Below are 25,230 nucleotides of genomic sequence, written 5' to 3' on the forward strand. Positions count from 1 at the left end.
CCTGTACGTTGCGTTTCCAATATAGTTTTTTGTCTAAGACAAGAACTAGGTATTTAGCCTCGTCTGAGAATTTTAATTGGATTCCTTTAATATAAGGAGGGTTGGCAAATGGAATTTTGTATCTCCTCGAAAATAAGACAAGATCAGTTTTGTGTGTTAACACCCAGTCCACACCGATCAGCCCAAAGTATTAGTCTGTCCAAGGAATTTTGTAAGAGTTCTTTTAGGATATTAAGATGCTTTCCTGAAACTGCTATAGCAACGTCGTCCGCATAGGCTATCACTCTGAAACCCTCCGCATCCAGACTAGCTAGGATTTCATTCACCACTAGGTTCCAGAGGAGAGGGGATAGAACACCACCTTGCGGTGTTCCTCTACTAACGAATCGTCTGCTAGAAGAGTTGCTCAGTTTTGAGTTAATTATTCTGCTAGTAAGCATTACGTAAATTAACTCCCGAAGTGAATTTAGAGATGTTAGTGCAAATGTGTCCACGTTATTAAAGGCACCTTCGATGCCAAGGAAAGCAACTATAGTGAACTCTTTATGATGGAGGAAATATTTGACGATGCCTACTATAGTGTGTAACGCTGTTTTCATAGATTTTCAAGGCTTGTATCGATACTTGCGTTTAAATGGATATCAATCTATCTTTTCAAGAAGTATTGATGATTAACTTATAGGTCGTAAATCTTAAGGATTGACATGGAAGCATTTACCTGCTTTAGGTATAAAAACAACTTCAACTTCTCTCCATGCCGAGGGAACATGGACCAGGTTAAGACAGCTGGTAAAAATTGCCTCAAGGATTGATGCAATTATATCAGAAGTCTTTTGTAATTTGGCTGCTATTATTCCATCTGGTCCGTAGATTTAAATGATTTTTGAAGCTGTTGAGAGCCCATTGTAGCTTATCTCTTGTGATCAGACCTTGTGGATATGTTGTATTTAAACTTGAACGTATATAATTGTTGCAAGTTTCGGTAAGAGAACTACCAGGAAAGTGGGTGTCCAATAGTAAGTTCAGCGATTTATTACTTGAATTTGTCCAGGAGCCGTCTGCATTTTTAAAACAGCATGGCATAGCTGGACTTGTTGAAAGATTTTTCCGTAACCTATAGAGGCTTCAGAAGTTCGCTTGGATTTCCTTAGCGCCTTCTTGTAGATTCTTAGGAATTCTTTGTAAGAGTCCCAGTGAGAGGCTAGTCTTGCGGCTTTGGCCCGGTTGAAAAGTTTCCTTTATTCTTTCCTGAGTGAGTCAAGCTCTAAGGCCCACCAGTATGGTTTCCTCTTTCCTTTTATGTGTATAAGTGGACAAGAGTTAGACTAAGAACTAGATAGGACTATGATCTATCATCCTCAAAACCTTTAACCATGTTCTCTGATAAAAACTCCTTAGCAACTCGTCGAGAAAGTAGAAAGTAAGTTTACAGTGCCTTGGAAGTATTGTTTGTTTTGAAGTTGGAACTGAATAATATATCAATAGACGTTTCGTAAAACTCAAGGTTGCGTTTCGGATCTTATCTTATATTTGGAGGAAAAACTCTTTCAGATTAAAAACATAGTTACAACTGTTCCGCTCAAACTTTGAATCAGTACTGTTGTACGGATGCAGATCTTGGTAAATAACATCTTCGAAAAATCTTACTATCAGAATGCACAATAGCATTTCTAAAGAAGAACTACATAAGAAAACGTTTCAGGAATATATTGACTCTACTTTACGACAACGTAGTAAATGTATTGCACAGCAATGTAGTCAATATTACTCAATGAAAAAGTTAGAAGATTTAGTAGAAATGCAAGTGGAGAAAAACACTTGAAATCATCTATATCTGGAGAGTTCTCAAACATTCATGTTCACAAAATTCGACATATTTTTTTTACTACCGAAATTTAAGAAAGAAAAAACAATATTTCTCAAAAATCCAAACAGAAAATGAGACAATTTTGACCATCAAGTATTATGACTTTTCCGTTGACTATCGAACTTTTTATTCAATTCTGATTATTTTATTTTTAAACCAAAGGACTTAAGCAAGGATGCGATTCTAGCCCACCAGCTTTCTGTTTATATATTGGAGGCCTTCCTAAGACTATGTTTTGTGCAATCACGTTTAATTGATTCCAGATCAAGGTTTTAATGTTCACCAACGATATCGTTTCTTTTGCAGAATCTCCTGAGTTACTCCAGTTGTTGATTCACAGATCACGAAGCTGTTTCTATGAATGGAACTTGACTGCCAATCTAAACAAATCAAAAATATTATTTCTTTTGGGAGGATCAAAGTGGTCGAAATGGTGAAACCTTACCAGTACTTAGACTTAACAATATCAAGCAACCCCAACATTGAAAACCACCTTATGGAAATACTAGTGGCATTCAAAAATGCGTAAGAAACAGTTTGGAAAATTGGGAATGGGAATTGGGAATCTTTAGCCATAACAGCTATAACTACAAAGTTTTTAATGCTACTTCTGAAGAAATTATGCTTAAAGCACCTCAATTCCGGGGTGATGTTAGTATGGTTCTTCCTGAAACCATAATTTCGACTTTAAGCCACAACAATAAACTACTTACTTTTTAACTTAAGGTTGCGCTACAGTTTTGTGTGAACTAGGGCCTCACCCAACAAACTTCTCCATCTAGCTCCGTTCCTAGATAGATGTCTCCAGAAAACTACATTTCTATCTCTGTACCTGATATCTTAAAGACTCTCCTTTCTTTATACTAATAAAGCTAAAGTACAGCCCGACTTTCAGCCCGCTATTTCTGCCATTAAATTTAGTAGCTAATAAGTGGACAAATTTGGCTGATACGTGTTTGTCACCTTTTAACTTAACTTTTAAAAACTTGCCAAAGTGAAAACCATATTTGGACGGCATGTTTGAACAGTTTTACTCAAAACACAGACTTAATAGTAGTGAACAAGCAAAGAGTCGAAGAGAGTTGGCCAAGTAAATTATTTAACTGATCAAAAAACTGCAAACTGATTTTCCGATCAAGAAAAGAACTACTGAAGTTTAAGAGAAAATTTTATAAAAAAAAAAAATGGGTCCGTTTTTGAAAAAAATTAAGTTTTCTATTTTTGAACAATTTGGAGTATTTTTATAAGACAGACAAAAAAAAAATTCATATTTCCTTTTATTTTATGAATACAAAACACAATAAAACATCCATAATTGTCATAATCATCAAATCCTCTATTCCAAACGTGACTTAAAACCCCTTAAGAATGCAACTTGAAAAACAAAATGGCTGCAAAACACTCATAAGCCCAGATATAACGACATAAGCTTGATAGTAAATTGATGCATCCATTAAAGTATATGTCTGTATTTATATCAGATCAAAAAAAAAATATGTTCAATGACCAACGTCTTTTTGAGGTCACAAAAAGTGGCCAAGAACGTTCAGAGTAATAAAAACCAAATTTCATCGTCTTCCTTTACCATCGCATGGTCACTTATGTATAAAAGACATCTCCCCGAAGAAAAGAACAAAAAAGAAAAGGACTTCGCTACTTAAATTCTCAAAAAACGTTTCGAATAAAATAAATAATTTAATCAAGTACCCATCAAAGCACCGGACGATGGTCAACATCTTGCTGAAAGTATATCCTTGGCAATTCCTTTAGTATCTGAAGTCTTTCTCCTCTCCGTCGTTGCCGTTCTCGTCATCATCTCTCTAGAAAGTTCATCCATACCTAAAACCTACCTACCTACTTATACCTTTCATATAACTGCTTCCTCTTTGCAAATCAATTACCCTCTTTATGAAAGTGCATCACCACAGCATCAACCTCAATATCATAAGATCAAATTGAATCGTTTTGCGTGTGAACGAAGTGAAATGAAATTAAGCTCTTATCTGGGAGTTGGTATCTGGACCAAAGGTATCTCTGATGGAGCTCATCCACCGCTAAACTCCCCAGGAACGGAGAACCGATATATATATAGAAGCATCCTTTTGTATACAGTATAGCTGAACTAAACTGTACGTTGTGCTACCTCCCTCAGGGGACAAGTCCTTCTCTTTTGCTCTAACTTTGAGTGCATTCTGACAAAATATTTACCACTGATCTTATCTCGGGGCCAATATTAAATTATTCCCTCTTTGGAAGACCACAAAAAGGAGCATCATCCTTTAGATTCGTGTATGAACCTCAACTTACCCAAGTAGGGTGCTGATGGTGCTTCGTCCTCGTCCTCATCGTTGTCGTAAGTTTATCAGCATCAAGCGTCAACTTGGTCGGTCTCATAGTCGTTGTCGTCGTTGGTGTCTATATTGCGCCCGGGACACATCATCAGATAAGTATTCGGGATGCGTCCGTTCTTCGTCGTCTTCATCGTCATCTAATGCTGGGGGTTAGAGAGCTTGGACATCTTTTAGAATGAAAAATTGCCAATAAATGTCTCAAAGATAGCAAAGGTGCTAGATGCTCTGCAGCATCTCCCTCATGATGCCGAAGCATGCAGCAGCAGCAGAATCACGCGCAATAGCAACAAAATAGCCGAAAAGGCAAACAAAATTCCTTAAAAACAAGAATCTAGCTACAAAAAAAAGTTGAGAAAAGCCATCAGCCTCATTCAATATTTAAGGAGTAATCAAAACTTTAATCGTTGTTTACCATCAAAATTTCTTTCGCCATCTTCATTCATAAAGGATTCACAGGATTCACTATAAAAGTGTGTATGCATGGCGTTCAAAGGATGTTGTCGTCGTACATGTGTATGGGTAATTCTGATGGCTTAAGTACAGAAAGAAATAATTTCTCATCCCAAAAGACTTCATACTTTGCTGTTGCTGCTGCGACGGAAAAAGCGGCGAAGGTGACGGTTTTAGTGGTGGTGGTGGTGGCGGTGTTGATGGTGTGGCTGCGATGATGCGGCTTCGGATGGGTTGGTGATTGGGCATCATCAGGAACAAGGATGTGGCGCGGTTGGGCTTTGTGAAACTGCTGTTAGCTGTTATAGTGTTGTTGATTTAGTGCTGCAGGCTTTGAGGTGGGAAATGAGAAAATTCTAAGAAAATTTCATTCGCTTTACCTTGCTTTTTCTATGTACCTTCGAACAACCAACCTCCTATTCCAAAGAAAAGAAAGAAAAAAATGCAGAGGAAAGAAGAACAAAAATCGAAGAAAGAAAAAACAAATTTAAACAATCTTTAGAAGTGGATGGTGTTGGAATATGAAAGACTTTCAAAATAAAACAAAAACTTTATTTAAGTCCACAGAGTTCCCACTTACAAACAAATTTAAGTACGAAATACTCATTGTATACAATTTTTTATTAACAAAAACTACCAATGAAGCTTCCTACTTACAAATCATATTTTCTAACAAAATTCTAGTAACCAAAATATCCAAATCGAATAACCCCATTTCCCACTTCTTAACTTCAAGCTGAAAATCCCTCTTACCAAAATCCATAAATTAAAATTTTAAATTGCAAGGGAGGCACTTTCACTACTTAAAATAACGAGATAAGGAAAATGGAATTTGAAAAGATGGTCTTAAATAAAAATGGATTCCTGATTCTTCGAATATCCCACAAATTTTAAATTTTGTCAGTTTGCAAAAAATGTATTTTTTGCGAATTTTATTGAGGATGTTAAATGTCGCATGATGTTTTTGGTTCGAAGATAAGGAAACCGATTTCTCGGAAATATCTGAGACATTGTAGAACTTATGTGACCCTTAAAGCCCATTTTCTTAATATTTTTTCCAATATCCCTACAAATTTAAAATACTTTCTAATTTTCAAAAAATATTCCTCTAGTTATTGACAATGAAACTAAAGAAAAAACTTTGAATTTCAATAGTGGATATTTTAACTTTTGGGATATTCAAACCAGTTGATATTTTAAGCCTTTTAATTTTTATTGTCAAATATTCACAAAATATTCTTTAAAATATTTTAAACTACTTTTAAGATTTTGGAAGTACTTGCCTTTAAGTGTATTCTTCTACTGTTGAAGTTTGTCAAAATCACTAGCACAAGTTCATTAGTTAGTAATTTTTAATAATGGGATTTTGGCTATTGTTTTTGAAAGACATCCCATTTTTAATATTTTATAAACCATTTGACCAACTTTACCCCATTTTTTTGTTACTATTTTTTTTTTAAATCATATATATTTTCGATTAAAATAGTATCACAAATTAATCACCTACCCTTAATATTATTTATCGAATCATGGGATTTTACCCAATAGTTAAAGTAAACTGATTAAGCTTGTTGGGACATTTTCTTACTAATATTTAGACAATCCTTTACATTTTAAATAACGAATTAAAAAGAATAGTTTTAATACAATGGTAACTGAAAACAAAAATTTGTATAATTTTAATTTGGGATATTCGTTGATATTTTCGTTTAACAAATATTTTATCCGACTTCTAGCTGTCTGTCTGAAGTAATTTCTACGGTACTTAACTTTAAGCTCATTTTTTATGATTTTTTGGAAGTCCCACAGTTTGAAAAAATTAGCAAAATATTGTTTCAATCACTTCTAAGGCAGAGTAGTATAATATTACTTTAATGATAACAAGGGATTTTGAATTGTGGGATTTTTCTTTTGATAATAAGTATCATTAGTTAAGGATTTCAATTGGGATTTTGAAATTACTTTATTTACTTAATTTCCAACCTTAAAACCCAATTTTTATACTTAATTTTTTAAAATCCCACAAAATGAAAAACTTTGATTTTCTTTAGGATTTAAAAATAAAAGTGTCATCACTTGTTAAACAATGCGGTAAAAATAGCTTTTTTCTCTTTGGCTAAATTGAAATCTAGTGGTTTTTTCTATATATAGTATATGCATTAACATCAGCGACATAAAAAGGTGATGATGACAACGGTTAAGGTTTACCTTGCCAACGTGATTTTCACCATTAAACCTACGATACTTTCAAAAACAATAGAAAAACAAAAAGAAATACGAAAAAGGACGTACGTACGTAGCTACGTAAGTATATAAGTAAGATATTCATCTTATGCAGAAACTGTTCTCTCATTGCACCAACTTCTTTTATTGACGTCAAGAGGTGTGTGTACCAATACCTATGTCCTTTCCATTCTTCGAGAGCTATACTGTAAACAGCTTCTTTATACCTTACCACATCCAATGACGACGACGACGGCGACGATAACAACGATAACGACTACGTCTACGACGACCAAGACCAGTAGTAGACATCATCGCCTGCAATGCGCTTTATCCTTTGCAGCATGGAACAACAGCATAGAAAACAGGACAAAAAAGAAATGTTACTAAAATCTCAAAATTTACCCAAAGGAATGGGAAGGGGAAGGGGGGCCTTGTTGTAGCCATAACAGGTAAAGAGAGAGTTGCTTTGCATGCCGAAGCACCATCAACATCATCAGAATAAGGCACACAACACATAAGTGGCAGGGATAAACATCCCTGCTCCTGTTTGCTATACATCCAGACTCCTATTGAGAAGCGTTTTAGATTAACGCTTAGTAAAGTTTGCATATATCGATGGCTACAAAAGGGTTTGAGTGCTATTCGCCCACTTTGTCAAACACATAAATACAATCTCAAGCGAGACTTTAAATATAGAAAAGAGCTCTGAATCTGAAGCAACCGCATCATCATCCTCGAAGCTTCCATACAAGAATTGTCGTCCTTCGTCCTACGTCGTCGTAGTCGTTGTCATCATATAGTAGCTACACTATAGTCGTCTGTTCCTGATGCCGCATCCCATCAATCTTTCACCAATGTGGATGTGGTGTATTAATCGGTGCTGTTGACATTCTCATAATAGAAGCAGCACACACACTTTATCCAACAGACTGTGTAACGTGGTCGTGTTATCACCGGTCCTCATCAGGACTTAGCTTATTAATTGATAATTAAAAATGCATAAACACCGGCTTTGTGGTTTGGCCGTATAGGTATAGGTAGGTACTCATTAAACAGTATCCACTTGAGCTTTATACTCTCCCCCTTCCACCATCTACCGATCAAACGTCCGCCACTAGCCATAAAATAATGAGCTCATAAAAGGATTCTTCCTGAGCCACCACGCACTGACTCCGTCCCATCATAGTCACCGTTCCTCCACCGCCGAAGCTTCACTTCAGTGTATAGTGGCGGTTTTACGCGAGCTCTCCATTACGGACACGAATTCCATCTCGTAAAGTGTAAATTAATAGTTAATGGATCTCGAGAGTGTGGGCGGACCATATAAAGCGAGCCGCTGCCGCTGGGTATGGACTTGGGCTTAAGCATGAATATGGCATCCCTCTCTCGTCCTTCTATTTTTCTGTTTCTGTTCTCTGTGCCCCCTTGCCTGCAATTCTGGATGGCTACTGCTGCTGCTCCGCGTCTGCTTCCATCTCTTGTATAATGGTTTTCCGTCAAGGCATAAGAAGGACGTATATAAATCAGCAAACGCGAAAATAATAGCATCCATTTCATACATAGCCACTCGCATACAACAAAAACAGTTTATTCGCCAAAATAGAGTCCTGGCAGGAGTGAAGGTGTTTACGTTTTATGCCGCCATTAATTGGTTTCTCCTGCGGGATGAATTTGTTGTGGCGGGTTAAGGTTTAACAGCCTTCAATAACGGTGGCGGTGGCAGTGGCGGCCAGCGTGCGTTGGCTATGGAATAAAGCAGTAGCAGCAGCAGAAGCCAAAGCAGTAGCATAGCGTCAAGGCTATAGCTTTGGGAATTCAGTTGTTTTGAGTTCAGTTTTTTGCACTGATACAATTCTCTCTCATCGTCGTCGTAATAATATTGGAATGAAGTACTGATGGTTGCGATGGTGGTTATGTGAAAATCATAGAGTTAAAGGTCTTATGGCTTTGATGTGCGAAACAGTTTCCTATGGTCAATGTAGGATTCCTTTGGTTTTAGTTACCAACGTAACTGAGCTGTTTTTAGAATTCTATTTAGAAACGAAACGTACAATTTTCAATGTTTTTCCGCAAAGGAGTTTTTCACGGAAATAATATTAGAATGTTTTTTAGTACGAAAATTTTACGATAAAATGGTTCCTTTGTTTATTAATCAAATGAAGAGGTTGATGTTTGTTCGAAGTCGCTTTATATGGTCCTTTTAAATTGGTGTTTGGTTTATTTTTATGACGTAAGAGTGGGAGTTTAATTATAAAATATTTTGTGATGTTAGAAAATAATGAGCTTGTTTAGGTGGGTACTTATTTAGGTGTTTGATGGGTTTAACTTGTTTGGTGTCGCACTTAATTCATGTTTGGATACAAATTTTAAGGCTCTTGGTAAAACAACGTTAAGATCTAAAGATTTATGTTTGAAAATTAGAAACGTATATTTAACGTGTTTTTGGAGGGTTTTTAAGTGGTTTAGTGTAAAAATAGGTTAATTCCTATCTTCTTCTTAACAGGAGGACTCATTGCAATATTGTTTAACGAATATGCCTACAAAACATCGAATAATGCAGATAATAAGTCGTTACAAAGTATTGTTTGCTTCTGATGCGAAGTGTCGGTAGAAATTCGAGATAACAAATTTACTCAACTTCTTAGAAAGTAATAGAAGGTTCTTTATACCTTGAGGAACACGAAAAGCAAAATCAAGCCAATAGCATAATATAACGACATTAGATACTAACATAATTCCAAAAACCCAATTTGTCAATTCCAATATCCCAACATTTAAAATCAAAACAAATATTTTGTATTTAAATTAAATTTGTTTTGAATTGAAAATTTTGAAAAACTGATGTGGTGGTATTTCGGTTATTGGGATTTTCGCTTGTGATTTTACTAGTCATAGAAGCTTTCGTGTTTTTGGTGTTCGAGATGAAAATATTCCTAACTAACATTTGTAACGCTTATCACAAGCTATACTTGATCTTTTAAAACCATTTTTTTATCGTTTTAATTTTACAAATATTGTCAAAATTTGTAAGATATTAGCCTTCATTGAAAACATAGATTCTTAGTTTTAATTAACTTGATACAAAATTTAAAAATATTCATTGCATACCCAAAAACAACATTAGTTTATTACCAAAAATTCGCAAAATATTCTTTTAATTATTAAAATGGAGTTTCAATCAGAACTTTTACTGACGTGATATTCGAACTAGTTTACCTTTCAAGTCTTTTCCTCTACATTTTATCAAATAATATTACAAGTTCGATATTCCAAAAGTTTAAACAATGGGATTAAGGGTTTTAACCTGATATTATATAAAACTTTCATAACTTATAAGACCTATAAAGATTATTTCTCTACTCACTTTTTAAAAATATTGTACATCCTTGTTTTTTATTTGTATAGGATTCACAATTTCAAATGTTCAAATTGTAGACATGTGCATTCAAGAGGACACAAGCGTCCACAGGTTTTTCTCAAACTAACCTCTGTCTATCAACTCCTACTCTCACCTCCCCGTGGTGAACATCGGGTGCCTAGTACCTCAACTGGAGAATGGGTTCCAACCCCAGTGGAAAGTTGTTGGGGGCACCAAACGAGAGAGGGGGGAAGAGGTGTTTCCACTTAGGCACCTCTTCTTATCCAGACGGCAGCGGAGGAATTCCCGAGATGGAATCAACGGTGGAGTCTACAGTTCCAGTAAGGTTGAACTACTTAGTAAACACCTTATAGGGCTACTTCGACTTATTCGAAGCGCAGGCCTATAGGAAGCGGTTTTTATCCTTGGAGTTATACTTAATATCTGACCCTTGACGTTGAGGGTTGTGTCGTCAGGGTGAATTCCTTGCCACGTAAAAACTTCATAGTTGAAAAGCACCAACAAGCCTCCGATACGGACCGATAAACTGTTGACAACCAAAGCAAACGAATTAAGGACAACGAACTTCGGATATGCACGCGCAATGTTAGGTCCCTTAACAGACAACGGGCGACCGAAGAATCAGCGGAGGCCCTAGAAGCCGCCTTAAAACAGACATCACCGCAATCCAGGAAATACGATGGCATGGGACGGGCAAAAACAGGATGAAAAACTGCGATATTTGCTATGGTAACTGCTACCACGAAAACCAACAGCGATTATTTGGATCCAGCTTCGTCGTTGGAGCCAGACTTAGGCAAGAAGTCTTGAGCTATAGGTGCATCAATGAATGCCTCATGACCATACGCATCAAAGCTAAATTCGACAACATTAGCCTGATATGCACGCACCTCCCAACAGAAGAGAAAGTCGACAACACCAAAGATATGTTCTTCGAGCTTCTAGACAAAATATATGAGCAGTGTCCTAGCTACGATATTGAAATAGTCCTGATTGATTTTAATGCCAAGCTAGGAAACGACGACATCTTTGGTGGAATAATCAGGAAGAACAGCCTGCACGACAACACTTCCGACAACGAATTCAGGCTCATAGATTTTGCTGCTGGGCGAAACTTCATGGAAGCCAGTACGCGTTTTCCACACCTCAACATCCTCAAAGGAACTTGGACTTCTAGAGATCAATCTACCGTCAACCAGATTGACCATATTGCGATCGACGCCAGACACGTTTCCAGTATTGTAGATGTACGAACTTTCGGAGGAGCTAACATAGACTCGGACCATAACCTCGTTGTAGCCAAGGTATAACTTCGGATTTATAGATCCAAGGCAAAATAAGGAGATGCTGGTGGAAGGTACAACGTCGATCGGCTACAATTGCCAGAGATCGCCAAATCCTTTTCCGACCGAGTAACAAGAATCCTCTCTCGAAGTTCTTTACCGCCAGAACAATCTATCGAGAACCAGTGGCAAGATTGGCACGATACAATGAGAGAAGCCGCCTCTGATGTGCTGCGTTTTAAGCAGCCACCAACAAGGAACCCCTGATTTGATGAGGAAGGTCGGCACGCAAATGCAGCCAAACAACAGGCACGCAAAGTGGCACTGCATAAAAATACGAGAGCTGTGCATGAGTTCTATGAGCAGAAGAGGCGAGAGGAACGCCGACTTCTCAGAAGGAAGAAGGGAGGGCATGAGAAGCGTGCAGTCAAAGATGTTGAGAGTTTTAAAAGCAGGAATGAAATTCGAAATTTGTATGAACAGGTGAAACGAAATTCAAAGTTACATAAACCTAGAACCAAAGGCTGCAAAGACAAATGTGGAAACATCATAGTGGAACCGCAGTCAATGCTGAGGATATGGAAGGACCACTTCTGCCTACAGACTGTATAACGGCGACGACGAACTGAATTCTGCTGTCAGGCAGAAAGCGAACAATCCCGTCCTCCCGACTTAGACGAAGTAAATATAGCCATATCTAAGCTGAAGTCTAATAAAGCCGCTGGTGCGGATGGCTTTATTTCTTAGCTCTTTGAAGCGGCTTGAGATAAGTTGGTTAGGAGCATGCACCAACTTATCTGTAAGATATGGTCGGAAAAAGCATGCCCGATGAATTTAACCTCAGTATTGCTTGCCCGATTATAAAAATAGGAGACCCTCTAAACTGCACCAACTATAGGCTAATCATATATAAAATCTTCTCTCCCATAATATGTGAAAGTCTAAAGCGCATCGTCAAAAACTTGATAGGTCCTTATCAGTGTAGTTTTAGACCAGGAAAGTCCACAGTCGATCAAATATGCACATTACGGCAGATCCTGGAAAGATCACAAGAACACCAAATCGACACCCACCATCTTTTCATTGATTTCAAGGCCGAGCAGAGCTCACACGTCAATACTAGCAACTCTTGTTTCTTTGGACTAAGAAAGCAATTGAGTGGTAAAGTCCTCTCTCGAGGGACCAAAGTGCTTCTATATAAGACTCTTATCATCCCCGTCTTGCTGTACGGTGCAGAAGCATGAACTATGACAAAAGCGGATGAAAGCTCCTTGGGTCACTTCGAGAGAAAAGTTCTTTGTGTGATTTACGGTCCCGTATGCATCAAAGGGGAGTGGGGGAGAAGATGGAACGACGAGCTGTACGGGCTGTACAGCGACGTAGACTTAGCCAGAAGGGTAAAAATCCAACGACTAAGATGGCTTTGTCACGTAGAGCGCATGGAAACCAATGCTCTGGCCCGGAAAGTCTTTGAATTCACACCCACAGGACAGCGCAGTGAAGGTGACCTCACCCAACTTGGAGCGCGAAACTGGAGACATCTAGCTAGGGACCGAGCTAGATGGAGAAGTTTGTTGGGTGAGGCCCTAGTTCACACAGCACTGTAGCGCCATTTTAAGTAAGTAAGTAAGATTCACAAAATATTTTTGATATTGAAAAAAAGGACGGACAAAAATATTTTTTTTAATTATTAATGAGATTCTGAACTTTTAAGGAGTTTTTATTGATTAGATAAAGCATGTAACAATCTACTTGATCTTTTGAGGACACTTCCCGACTAATATTTCGAAAATCCCACAAATTCTAATTTAATTAAGAAAAAAAAACAAAATGCATATATTTTTTCATTATTGGCAAGGGCAACTAAAACAAATATTTTTTGAATTTTAATTTGGGATATTTGTTGGGATATTCGATTTTACTGGACTTCATACAATAATTTGTACATAATTTTTTGAAAATCCCACAATTTGAAAATATTGTGACAAATCGCAAAATATTGTTTCTGTCACTGATAAGGGGGATTTTGAATTGCGGGATTTTTCACAGTGGTAAGGTTGCTTAGCCAAAGTCATTGCATACAAATTTTGTTGCGAATAAGAATGGGTTGGAACCATCCCAGTGGGTCAAAAAGCTAAGCTATAAAGAAAGCTATGGTACGTTTTGTAACTTCTTGTTGGTTGTTCTCACACCCGTCAGCTTTGAAGATGGATTGATCATCTCATGGGAGCCACTGGAGTCCCAGTGTTTTTCAACGTCTTCTTCTGCATTGAATACGTAACCCTCTATGGTTTTCAGGTATCGCATTTACGTAAGTTGAAGCTTCCTTTGTCTAGAAGTTGTGACAGCTCCAGGTATAAAACTTTTGCCTCTGCAATTGTATCTACGCCAGTCAGAAGATCGTCTACATAGAAGCTGGTTTTCAAGTGATCCGCTGCTTTACTTTATTCTTTAATCACTGCGTGGTGAGGCAAGTAATAACAAGGTTTGTTTACTTCATTGCTGGGAATCTCTTTCATATGTCCAAGTGTTAGATACTCTTCAATGCACTTGTTGTATTCCGTAAAAAGACTTGGATTTGTTAATAACTTTTTCGTTCGAGACATACCTGGAAATAGTTTCCGATTCCGAGAGGCTAAGTTTTGTCCTAGGATCATTTTTCCACAGCATTTTGACATGATATCGGCGATATTGTAATGAATTGCTTTTCGGCTATCTCTTGTTCTTGAAACAAAAAAGGCTTCTTTTCCATTTCCTCCTGTTTCCAGAATGTTGATAGCTGTTGATGGAGTTCTGATGTACTTTTCATGGAAGTTGAAGAAGTTGATGAGCTCCTAACAATACATCGATCGAGTACGGAATTCTGGATCTGCAAGTTCAGTATTCTTTATGTTTACGTTAACATTGAAGTTTATATAATATGTCGACGAAAGACTTTGTGTGATTCGTCCTAGAATGAGAGCTGAGGTGTATATGATTTTATTTAATCATTTACTTTTTCAGCACAGAATCTCAAGAGTTTCAAGAATTTTTCACTCCAATAAACAACATTTACTTTGAAATAAATTAGTTATCGCCACAGTGAGTGTGGAACTCCAGCCTTGTGACTTACAATTCTCAACCAGTTTTGTGCTCGAGCTATGTTGTCAGAGATAGAGGGCACCCAAAATTTTAAAGCTACATCTGAAGGGCTAGGTTGAGTAAGCATTTTCTATGACAAGAATCTCTCTTGGAGGATTTGCCAATTCGTCGCAAGAGACAATACTCGAGAAAAAAAACTTTAGATGGCACCGGCTAGGATTTAACCCAACACCACTGACATGACAGTCCAAAGCACTAACCATCACCTCAGGGAACTACACATTTAAAATATTGTTGATTTTAACTTATGTTTAAACTTTAACGTCACTTGATATCCCAATGCAATAAACTCAGTTTTTTTTTTACTAAAGATTTTTGTTATAATAGCTCGCTTATTCTTTCCAAATTTTGTTAAATTTCCAACTTTCCAATAATGAGGCTTAAATCATCCAAATAACAATTCCATCTTGTTTTTTTTTTTATAAAAATTAAGTTTTAAATTGAAGTCAAACTTTCATAAATACGAGTACATAATACAAAGTCACCTTTTTCTTGACCCAAATGCCCATCAGATAACGAGAACTAGCTAAGGTATATTCCATAACAGGCTACACCTACAGTCCTTTTCTTTATCTAAGCACATCTTACATGTTACTACCTTACTTGCATCTATTGTTGTGCTAAAACAAACTGGAAAATTGCTTCAATTTGTTGCCCACACATTTTCAATGCACATTGCACATTGAACAAACCATACCGCACCGCACTACGCCGCTCCACACCGCCGCCGTACCGCAGCAATATCATAGAATCTTATATGACGTGAAAGGAAAAATGATTTGTGGTTGTGGGTCGTCTTCTTATGTTTATAGATATGAAGCATAGTAGTACACTGAACTTGCCCCAAAGTCCATATCCACATCTATATCCACACCACCTGGCTTGATATGGTTTGGTTATACACTTTGGCCCATGGAGGATTCCACATGGCACATTGCACACAGCACATCCAACTATGTACTACTCTGCTACTCATCATCATCAAAGAGAGGAGACTAGCACAATGTTGAATCAAATCACCTCAACTTGCCTTTTACATCTTGCCACGCTGTGCTGTGCTCTGCTATACGCCACGCTATGCCATTGCCATGCCACGTCTCTTCCAGAGCTCTATTTTCTCGAGAATCACTGAACGAGCAAAATATAGCGATTCGTGTCAGATTGGTGCAGGAACTACATCACTAGCTATATATATTTGCAAAGCTTATATAGCTAAGGACGAAGGACGAAGGAGCAAACGAACAGCAAATACTAACTCACAGATTTTACTCACGTACCACTGTTATACTGACCCATGATTTATGATCGCACAACTCATAAAGGATTACACTTTTACTGCTGTTGGCCGGGGGTTGGTGGTGAATGGTGATGGTGGAGGTGGAGGTTGTGTAGGGATATTACCTCTATATAGTTATGCTCTGGCTCGTGCCTCCCGATCCTGTGAGCGCAGGTTTTCTTAAGAATAAAAACTCCTGCTCCTTCAAAGGATACTCGCTCGTATATATACGATATGATGGGGATGTGGCAGCTTTTCCATTATACCTTATTTTTGGGGTTGTCTGACCTCAACGCTGCTTCCGCGCTGCGCTCCACACCGCCCTCCAAGGACGTGATGTAGGTCATATGGACAATCTGTGATATCAAAACTGAAACTGGCCTCTCTCTTCGCCAAAAATTGAAACGGGCTGAGAAGTTGTTTTCGTCCTTTTTTTTCGAGGATATAAGTGCTGAATAGTGGGCCATTTTTTAGACGAAAAAGGTTAAAAAAAAGTATAGGTAACCCCAAAGCAATAAATTCAAGCGCGCAGGAGGTAGGGAGGCGTCTGTGAGTCGTAACTTTGTTGAACCCTTTTTTTTCTTGTTGGTGTGATTCACATAAAAAGGATATTTTTTATTCTTCCAGTGAGTTTGAATGTGTGTGTATGTATTTCGGTTTGGTTCCTTCATTTTTGTTACACTTATCCTGTTTCACTTCACCTTTATGGTTTGTCATTAGTCTTTTGGTTGGTGCTTTTGTTGGAGATGTTATATCGCGCAGGGAGAGAGAGAGGTATCTTTTTGTATATAGTTAAAGTTAAAGCTAAAGGTTTTAATGCCGGAAAAGCCATTTTAGTCAAAAGAAGATGATAATGAATTTTAATGGAATGTATTTTGTTACATTTTTAAGCGTCCCAAATGGGATCATTAACCTTGGGTTATGTTGTGATTGTCTTTTATTTTTCTTATTTTTATTTAAGTTTTTGTTGTTGTACCGTTTACATAATATGTAGATTATTTTCATATAAATCTTCACAAATATTTATGCAGATGATACGTTTTTTTTTAATGTGTTTACATTTTGAATTAAAAAAAATGCAAGATGATAACGAGACTGGAGGATTTTAGAGGAAAAGACCAAAATGATATCTGACACAACTCTTTTGTCACCTTAAGTTGTACCATTAAATAATTTTATGTTTAGAAATTATTGATATGCATTCTGAGACCTGAATTTGACCTTTAATGTGCTTTAGAATTGTAAAAAGGGTAAATACGGGTAAATAAGCATAGTTTCAAACAAATTTATTTTAAAGACTATTTTTCAATTTTTATAGGAAAAGTACAACCAGGCTAGCGAACTACAACTCTTAACCATTCCTGTGTGCAAGTAATGTTGTCAGAGATGGAAGGGACCTACAGTTTATATGCCGAATAGGAACGGCTAATTTGAGAAAGCACTTTTTATGACAAAAATTACTCTTGTTCCTAACTTACCCAATAAAGGCGAACTAGTACTTAAGCCCCTTCTTTCCAAGGTGTAGAGTCTATCCCCTGAATTAATATCTCGAAGATGGAAGGCTTCTGAATGACCGGAAGCATGTTCTTCTCAATAATACATTAACCGGTATTCGGATAATTTATCTCACCTAACAGTAGATCAAATCCTTACATCGTTTGGGAGAAAGTAAGATTTTTGGACTTTGATAGATTTCAGCATCAAGGTCTTTTATCAAAAATACGTGCTTTCGGTTTTGATGAATCCCTCCTTCGTTGGATTAGTAATTATCTTTTGAATCGTTCAATACAATTAGTATTGGATGAATTCTAGTAAGAGAAACACAAAATAAATGCTCGTGTGCCTCAAGGCTCTATTCTGTCTCCAAAACTTTTTCTTATTTTGTTAATGTTTCCTGTCTGAAAATTCTTATCCACAACTTTTATATTGGCCACTATCCACGACTGATCCCCATCTTTGGAGTAATACTAAGGATCTGGCCCTTCAGGTTGGGGATTTTGCCGTCGGGGTGACTTCCAGGCTACGTAAACAATAAGTTTAGTTACGAAGTACCAACAAGCCTCGGATACGGACGCATTCACTATTGACAACGCACGTGAACGAAATAAGGACAACGAACTTCGGAACAGTACGTAGAATATGAACAGACCACGTGAAGACGAACAATTAGCGGAAGCCCTAAACTCCTGCAAAGCAGATATCACCGCCATCCAAGAAGTGCGATGGGATGGACCGGGCAAACGCAAGCTAAAAGACTGCGATATATACTACGCCGACTGCTACCGAGAACAAAGACAGCGTCTATTTGGGTTGGAACTAGACTCAGGCAAAAAGTCTTGAGTTTCAACAGTGTGAGCGAGCGCATAACGACAACCCGCATCAAGGCAAAATTCGCCAACATAAGCCTAATATGCGCGCATGCCCCAACAGAGGCGAAAGATTAAGACACCAAAGACATATTCTTCGAGCTCTTGGACAAGACATATGAGCAGGGCCCTGGCTATGACACTTAAATTGTCTTAAGAGATTTTAATGCCAAGCTAGGAAGAGAAGACATCTTTGGAGATCGGGAGGTACAGCCTGCACGACACCACCTCCGACAACGGGTTCAGGCTAGTCGATTTCGCTGCGAGGCGAGACGTTCTGGTAGCTAGTACGCAGTTCACGCATCTCAATATCTACAAGGGGACATGGAAATCTCCTGATCAATCAACCGTCAACCAGATTGACCATATTGCGATCGACGCACGACACTTCTCCAGTATCCAGGATATCCGAACATTCCAAGAGGCCAACATTGATTCGGACCACTACCTCGTTGTAGCCAAGGTACGGCTACGGATATCCCAATCTCTGCCAAAACAAGGAAGTACCGTGAGGAGATTCGACGTTAGACGGCTACAATCGCAAGGGACTGCCATGTTCTTTTCCGATCGAGTCTCTAATAACCTCTTAAGGAGTCCTATGCTGCCTGCATTAAGCATTTAAAACCAGTTGCAACATTGCCTTGCAGCCATCAGAGATGCCGCCTCTAAAGTGTTAGGTTTTACACGGCCACAACAGCGAAACCGCTGCTTTGACGTCGTATGCCAGCAAGCGCACGCAGCTAAACAAGAGGCGCACAAAACGTTGCTGCACAAGAGGACTAGAGCTGCTTGCGTGCCGTACCAGACACGAACCCAAGCCTGTAAAGACGATCAGGAGAACATCGTAGCGTTTTACTACGATGTTCCTCTGATCGTCGCAGTCGATGTTGAGAATATGGAAAGACCACTTTTCCAAATTATTAAACGTCGATGACGAACTGAAATCCGTTGTAAGGGAGATAAAACCGCTCAACCTAGCCGACGCAGATCAACAATTCCGCCTACTCGACCTTGACGAAGTGAAGATAGCTATATCTAAACTTAAGTCAAACAAAGCTGCTGGAGCTGACGGCATTGCTGCCAAACTATTCAAAGTAGCAGGCGATGACTTGGTAGGGAGCATGCACCAACTCATTTGCAATATATGGTCGGAAGAAAGCATGCCCGATGAGTGGAATCTCAGCATAACTTGCCCGATACATAAAAAAGGAGACCCTCTAAGTTGCCCCAACTACAGAGACACTAGTCTCCTAAACATTGCATATAAGATCCTCTCTGCCGTATTTTGTGCACGTCCAAAGCCGTTTGTCAACAACCTGATAAGTCCTTATCAGTAATGCTTCAAAGCAGGAAAGTTCACTATAGACCAAAAATTCACACTGCATCAGATCCTGGAAAAAACCCAGGAACTTCAAATCGATACCCACCATCTCTTTATCGATTTTAAAGCCGTGTATGACAGCAACTATAGGGAAGAGCTCTACCGAACAATGTCTAGTTTTGGCATCCCTGTCAAACTTTTCCGTTTGTGCAGGATGACGATGGAGAATGCCTGCTGCTCTATCAAGGTCGGAAAAGATCTTACCGATTTATTTGATGTCAAAAAAGGTTTTAGACAAGGCGATGCACTGTCATGCGACTTCTTCAACATCGTTCTGGAAAAAATTGTCTAAAACTCAACCGTCAACACTATAGAGGAACAATCTTCCAAAGGTCCATCCAATTACTTGGATACGCAGATGATATTGACATAATTGGAAGATCAAAGCGTGATGTCAGTGAAGCGTTTTTGAGCATTGCGACGGAAGCGAAGAAGATTTGTTTAGTGGTCAATGAGGACAAGACCAAGTATATGCTGACATCAAAAAAGGACATTGAACAACGACGTCTTGGACAAAACGTCACCATTGACAGCTGTAACTTCGAGGTAGTTAAGGACTGGGCTTTGTCTACCTAGGCACCGCTATTAACACAGACAACGACACCAGCGCTGAAATCAAACGAAGAATAACTCTTGCCAATCACCATCTATAAGACACTCATCATCCCGATTCTCATTTATGGTGCTGGGGCCTGAACCCTTCCAAAGAAAGTTGAGGGCGTCTCAGGCTTCTTCCAGAGAAAAATTCTTCGAGTGATTTTTGGTCCCGTACCCATAGATGGAGAATGGAGGAGAAGATATAACGACAAACTGTACGGGCTGTACAGCGACAATGACGTAGTAAGCAGAATAAAAGTCCAACGGCTTAGATGAATGGGTCATTTAGAGCGAATAGACCTAAACGCTCCAGCCCGGAAGGTCTTCGAATTTAATCGCTAGGGAAGGCGCAGTAGAAGATGACCGCAATTCAGGTGGCGCACCCAGGTGGGAGAGGACCTTAACCAACTTGGCGTGCGAAACTGGAGACAGCTAGCTAGGGAACGAGCTGGCTGGAGACGAATGTTGGTTGAGGCTCAGGTCCACCCGGACTGTAGCGCCACCTTAAGTAAGAAAGTAAATACCACCGTGAAATTTCTTTTCTCACCCTTTTGTAGTTGTTATTTTAAGGGATTATGCTCTAGAGAAATATTCAGTTGAATTCCTTCTCTCAAGAAAATTGCTCCTTAAGAAATTCATCAGTATACGCCCGAGCATTACTATGGTCGTATTTTCAAATAAAGTGATTTGTTCCTTAGCCGTACTACTCAATGTGGAATGCTTTTTGAATTCTCTCTAACCCCACTTATGCTCAAAAAATTACAAAATTGATGACTACGAGTACACAGAAAACATCTTGAACTTAAATTATTGGTTGCATTTATTTTCAAGTTGCCAAAAATATCAGAAAATAAGATCTTCAAAGGTAAGTTATTAGTGTGGGTAGCGTCATTACCTTTTTTGTCTTAAATTAATATTGCAAAAAGAGGTTAATTTTTAAACACTCGACTATCTGGGCAGTTGGGACTTTTGAAGCTGATTTATTTTGACATTTGACAGTTTAAAACTAAACAACTACTGAAAATTAAACAAAAAAGGCTTGAAAACGCCTTAAAATTGTTGAAGTTTATTTAAAAAGCGAAAAATACCACAAAAAGGTGTCAAATTTGCAATGAAACTTTTCTAAGCGATAATACGCTAAGCCTTTAAGACTTTTTAATTTGAAACAATGTAAAATATAAGTTCTATATAAAGACGCAGTTCGTGAAGTTATTGAGAACATATAGTCTTGTATTTGCAATAAACAATTTCTTAAAAAAAGATGAATGAAATAAACATCCTTCGAATTCTTCTTACAAATTACAATTTTTTTACGAATCCTCAATTTGAAAAACCCCATATTAACTTCCTAAAGGAAGTAATTGTAATGGGTCAAATTTGTCGAATTGAAAATTTTGACATTTCTCAAAGTTTCAAGGTCCATACAGTCGAAATAAAAGATTTTTAGAAAGATGGCTGTGCGTGCGTGTTCACGACGTTTTTCCGTTGTCCATAGCTCAAGAACCAACAAAGATATCGACTTTAAATACACTTTGTTATACAGATAATAATACAGAAAGATGCAGAAAGGACTCTCAAGAAAATTGCTTGAGTGGTTTTTTTACCATACCAGTTTAAAAAAAGTTGAAAATTTTGGTTAAATTTTACGAATTAAAAGTGATTTTATCTAAAAAAAAACTGATTTTTGACTCAAATATTTTTTAAAAAATTTAAGATTATGGCTTTTAGCATATTTCATCTATTAAGAAATATTGTTATTAACATTTGGAAAAATTTGGAGAAAAATCGAATTGACAGTTTTCTTACAAAAAATAAAAACCTAAACAAAATTTAATAAAAGTTGTAAAAATTGATTTTCGACACAAATATCTTTTCAAAAATTCGAGATAATGGTTTTCAACAAAATTTAACTTATAAGACATATTGTTTTCAAGATTCGAACAATTTTTGAGAAAAATCAAGTTGACAGTTTTTTACAAAAAATTAAAACCTAAACAAAAAAATTAATAAAAGTTGACTCCAATATCTTTTAAAAACTTTGAGATATTGGCTTTTAACTACTTTAATCTTTTAAAAAATATTGTTTTTAACATTCAATAAAATGTTGATAAAAGTCTAATTGACAGTTTTTTTTACAAAATGTAAAAACCTTTAAAAAAATACTTAAATTTGGAAAGAGTTTACTTTCGACTCAAATAGCTTTTCAAAAATTAAAAATATTGTCTTCGAACTCTGTTTTTATTTTACAAACAATATTGTTTTCGATATTCAATAGTTTTTATAAAATCCAAAATTTAGTTTTTTTCTTAAAAAAAATAAAATCTACAATAAATACTACGAACATTTTGTAAAAATTGATGTTAGTTTCTTGATATCTCTCAAATTAATAGTTTAACTGATAACTTCTTGAACCCAACACGAAAACCTTCAAAATTTTAAGCAAGAAAAATTGACAGGCGGGATGGAAAGTTATCAGTGTGGGTCGCATTCCAGCCTCTTTTTGTTTGATCCCCATTATACTCAAAATTCAAAAAAATCTATTAATTAAATTAAACTCATTGTATTATCGCTCAAAAAGGGCAAAACAACTTCTGTCATTTCAGTTAGTTGAAAATTGTTCCACTTTGTTTACCCAGAATTTGTATGAAAATAATCTTTAATTTCTTCATTTCAAAACATTCTTTTCCACCATACCCCTTGGGAGTTGGTTTCTTTAAACAATTTTATGGGGACAATGTTCTGCAAGGACCCTGCCTTATATTTGCCTATAAAATCCTTCAAGCTCTTTAAACAAAATTCCCTGATTAAACTTTTTCTCTCTCTCTCTTTTTTATGTATATAATTGAACCAATGTGTAATAATTTTGTGGTATTAACATTTTAACAAATAAAATAAAACAAAAGATGTGCCATAATCATAAAATATTTTATAACTTTTCACATCTTATTCAAATGTTTGTGCAAATAAAACTCTCAACATAAGTCATGATGAGGGATTTTATTTCTTCTCGTCTTATTATTGGCAAAGTACTTTTCTCTAGCATCAGCTTGATGCATGAGCTTAAATTTATGTAGGACATAAATTTTATCCTTCTCATATACGAACATATATTTGGTTTATATGATGTCTTAACAAGAAGTACTTAGATATCTTCCAGTTATCCTTTTTATTATAATGCAACTAGAATTTAAGTCATCATCATAATCATCATCATCAACATGGGAGGATGAATTATCATCTTTTAAGCTTGAAAAGGGTTCATCTCATTGTAAAAATCTTCTCTTTTCAAATTTGTATACATAACTTTTGATAAGGAATAAGCTCCGTCAATTGCCAAGCTTATAATTACAGAAATCCACTAAGTGGCGCCCAACGTAGGATTCCAAAAATTAATTTTTCTTTAAAAAAATGTGTTTTAAAAACTCCTTTTAAACTTGTTGAAATTTAAAAAAAAATTTATCTTGGCCTCAAATATGCCTCTAAAATATGACATTTCAAATCTAAAGAAGTTCATTCGCGAAACAACAACAGACAGGACCTTCTGCTCTGTGTGTGCTTAGTGTGTTATCTGTTTTTGCTTTGTATGAAACTAATTTGCATGCAAGCATGCACTTTGTAGTTTACATTTTCAGAAGAGAGGGCAAAGTTTAACTATAATGAGCCTCGCATAAAGACCTAAAGTACCCTACTCAGTCCCTAAAATTTTAGCATCAAATTTTCGCCAATCACACCTTGTTAAACTTACTTCACGAAAACATTGAAGTGCATCTGCATATACAGTATACACTGCGGTATGCGGTGTACTCTGTTAATTATTATCGTCTCTCTGAGTCTTTATCTTTGAATTTGTCTAGAGGACATGACCTGTCCTCAATTGCTTAAGTTTTGCCACACAATCCATATGCAATATGCATGCAGTGATATTGTTATCCTTTTAAAAGTAAGACTGTGAAACCGTTGAAAGTAGTAAGAAGTGGCCTGAGATAAGTGCGAGCGTATGCAGCACCATGGCATCATATACCCTCTTACCTAGGATTAAGTCCTTTTTGTTAAGAAACTTTTTAATACGTGCTTGGGAGATCCACGCAGTGTTTTGAAAATTTGAAAGCATAAGTTAGCTAATTTTTGTTATCATGTCTTATCTTGAGACATCCAAACGAAACTTCTGTTCTTTTTAAGTTAATTAGGGTTATTTGGAAAATCTGCGAAAATATATTACTGTTTGTTGTCCTTGCTTTGAATTAGGGTTGTACACATGTATTGCACTACCCTCAATTTTAGAAAGTGATTTTTCAAAATAAATGTGTTAGCCTTGAAACGGTGTGAGGAGGTTTTAAAAATTCAAATCAAATCAGAAAGATCAACTATTTTAATTTAAAGTTTGCCTACAAATCAAGGAAAACATTCAAAACCCTACTTTAGATAGTTTAACACCACACCACCTTCAAATCTAAAATAGCAACTTAGAAAAACCCTTTTCGATTTTGGAAAGAACAAAGTTAATTTGATACATTGTAAATCCTTGCAAGCTTATTTGTTTCTTATTTCTTTTAAATCCAAACAAAATAGATTTAAAAAAAAAACCTTTAACTAGTAAAACAACACATACTTTCACTAAGCTCTTATATATACATATATTTGTATATAGTTATTCATTTTCAGTTAGCTTTCCAAGCAATTAAAGCTTAATCGAAGAAGCGATTAGCAAAGAATCCTCCTCGCCAACTCGAACTCCTTAAATTTATCTAAATTAATTTAAAATTAACCCAAACTAATTGAAATTTCTCTGTTTCTCTCTTTCCCTCTCGGAATTTTATATATCTATCTATAAGGTTACATATAGCTAGACCTACCCTAGCCTAAATAGTACTAGGTTAGGTATATAAGATTAAAACAATCCAAAAAGCCACATC

The sequence above is a fragment of the Eupeodes corollae genome, chromosome 3, assembly GCF_945859685.1.
Source record: "Eupeodes corollae chromosome 3, idEupCoro1.1, whole genome shotgun sequence".
Lineage (NCBI taxonomy): Eukaryota > Metazoa > Arthropoda > Insecta > Diptera > Syrphidae > Eupeodes > Eupeodes corollae.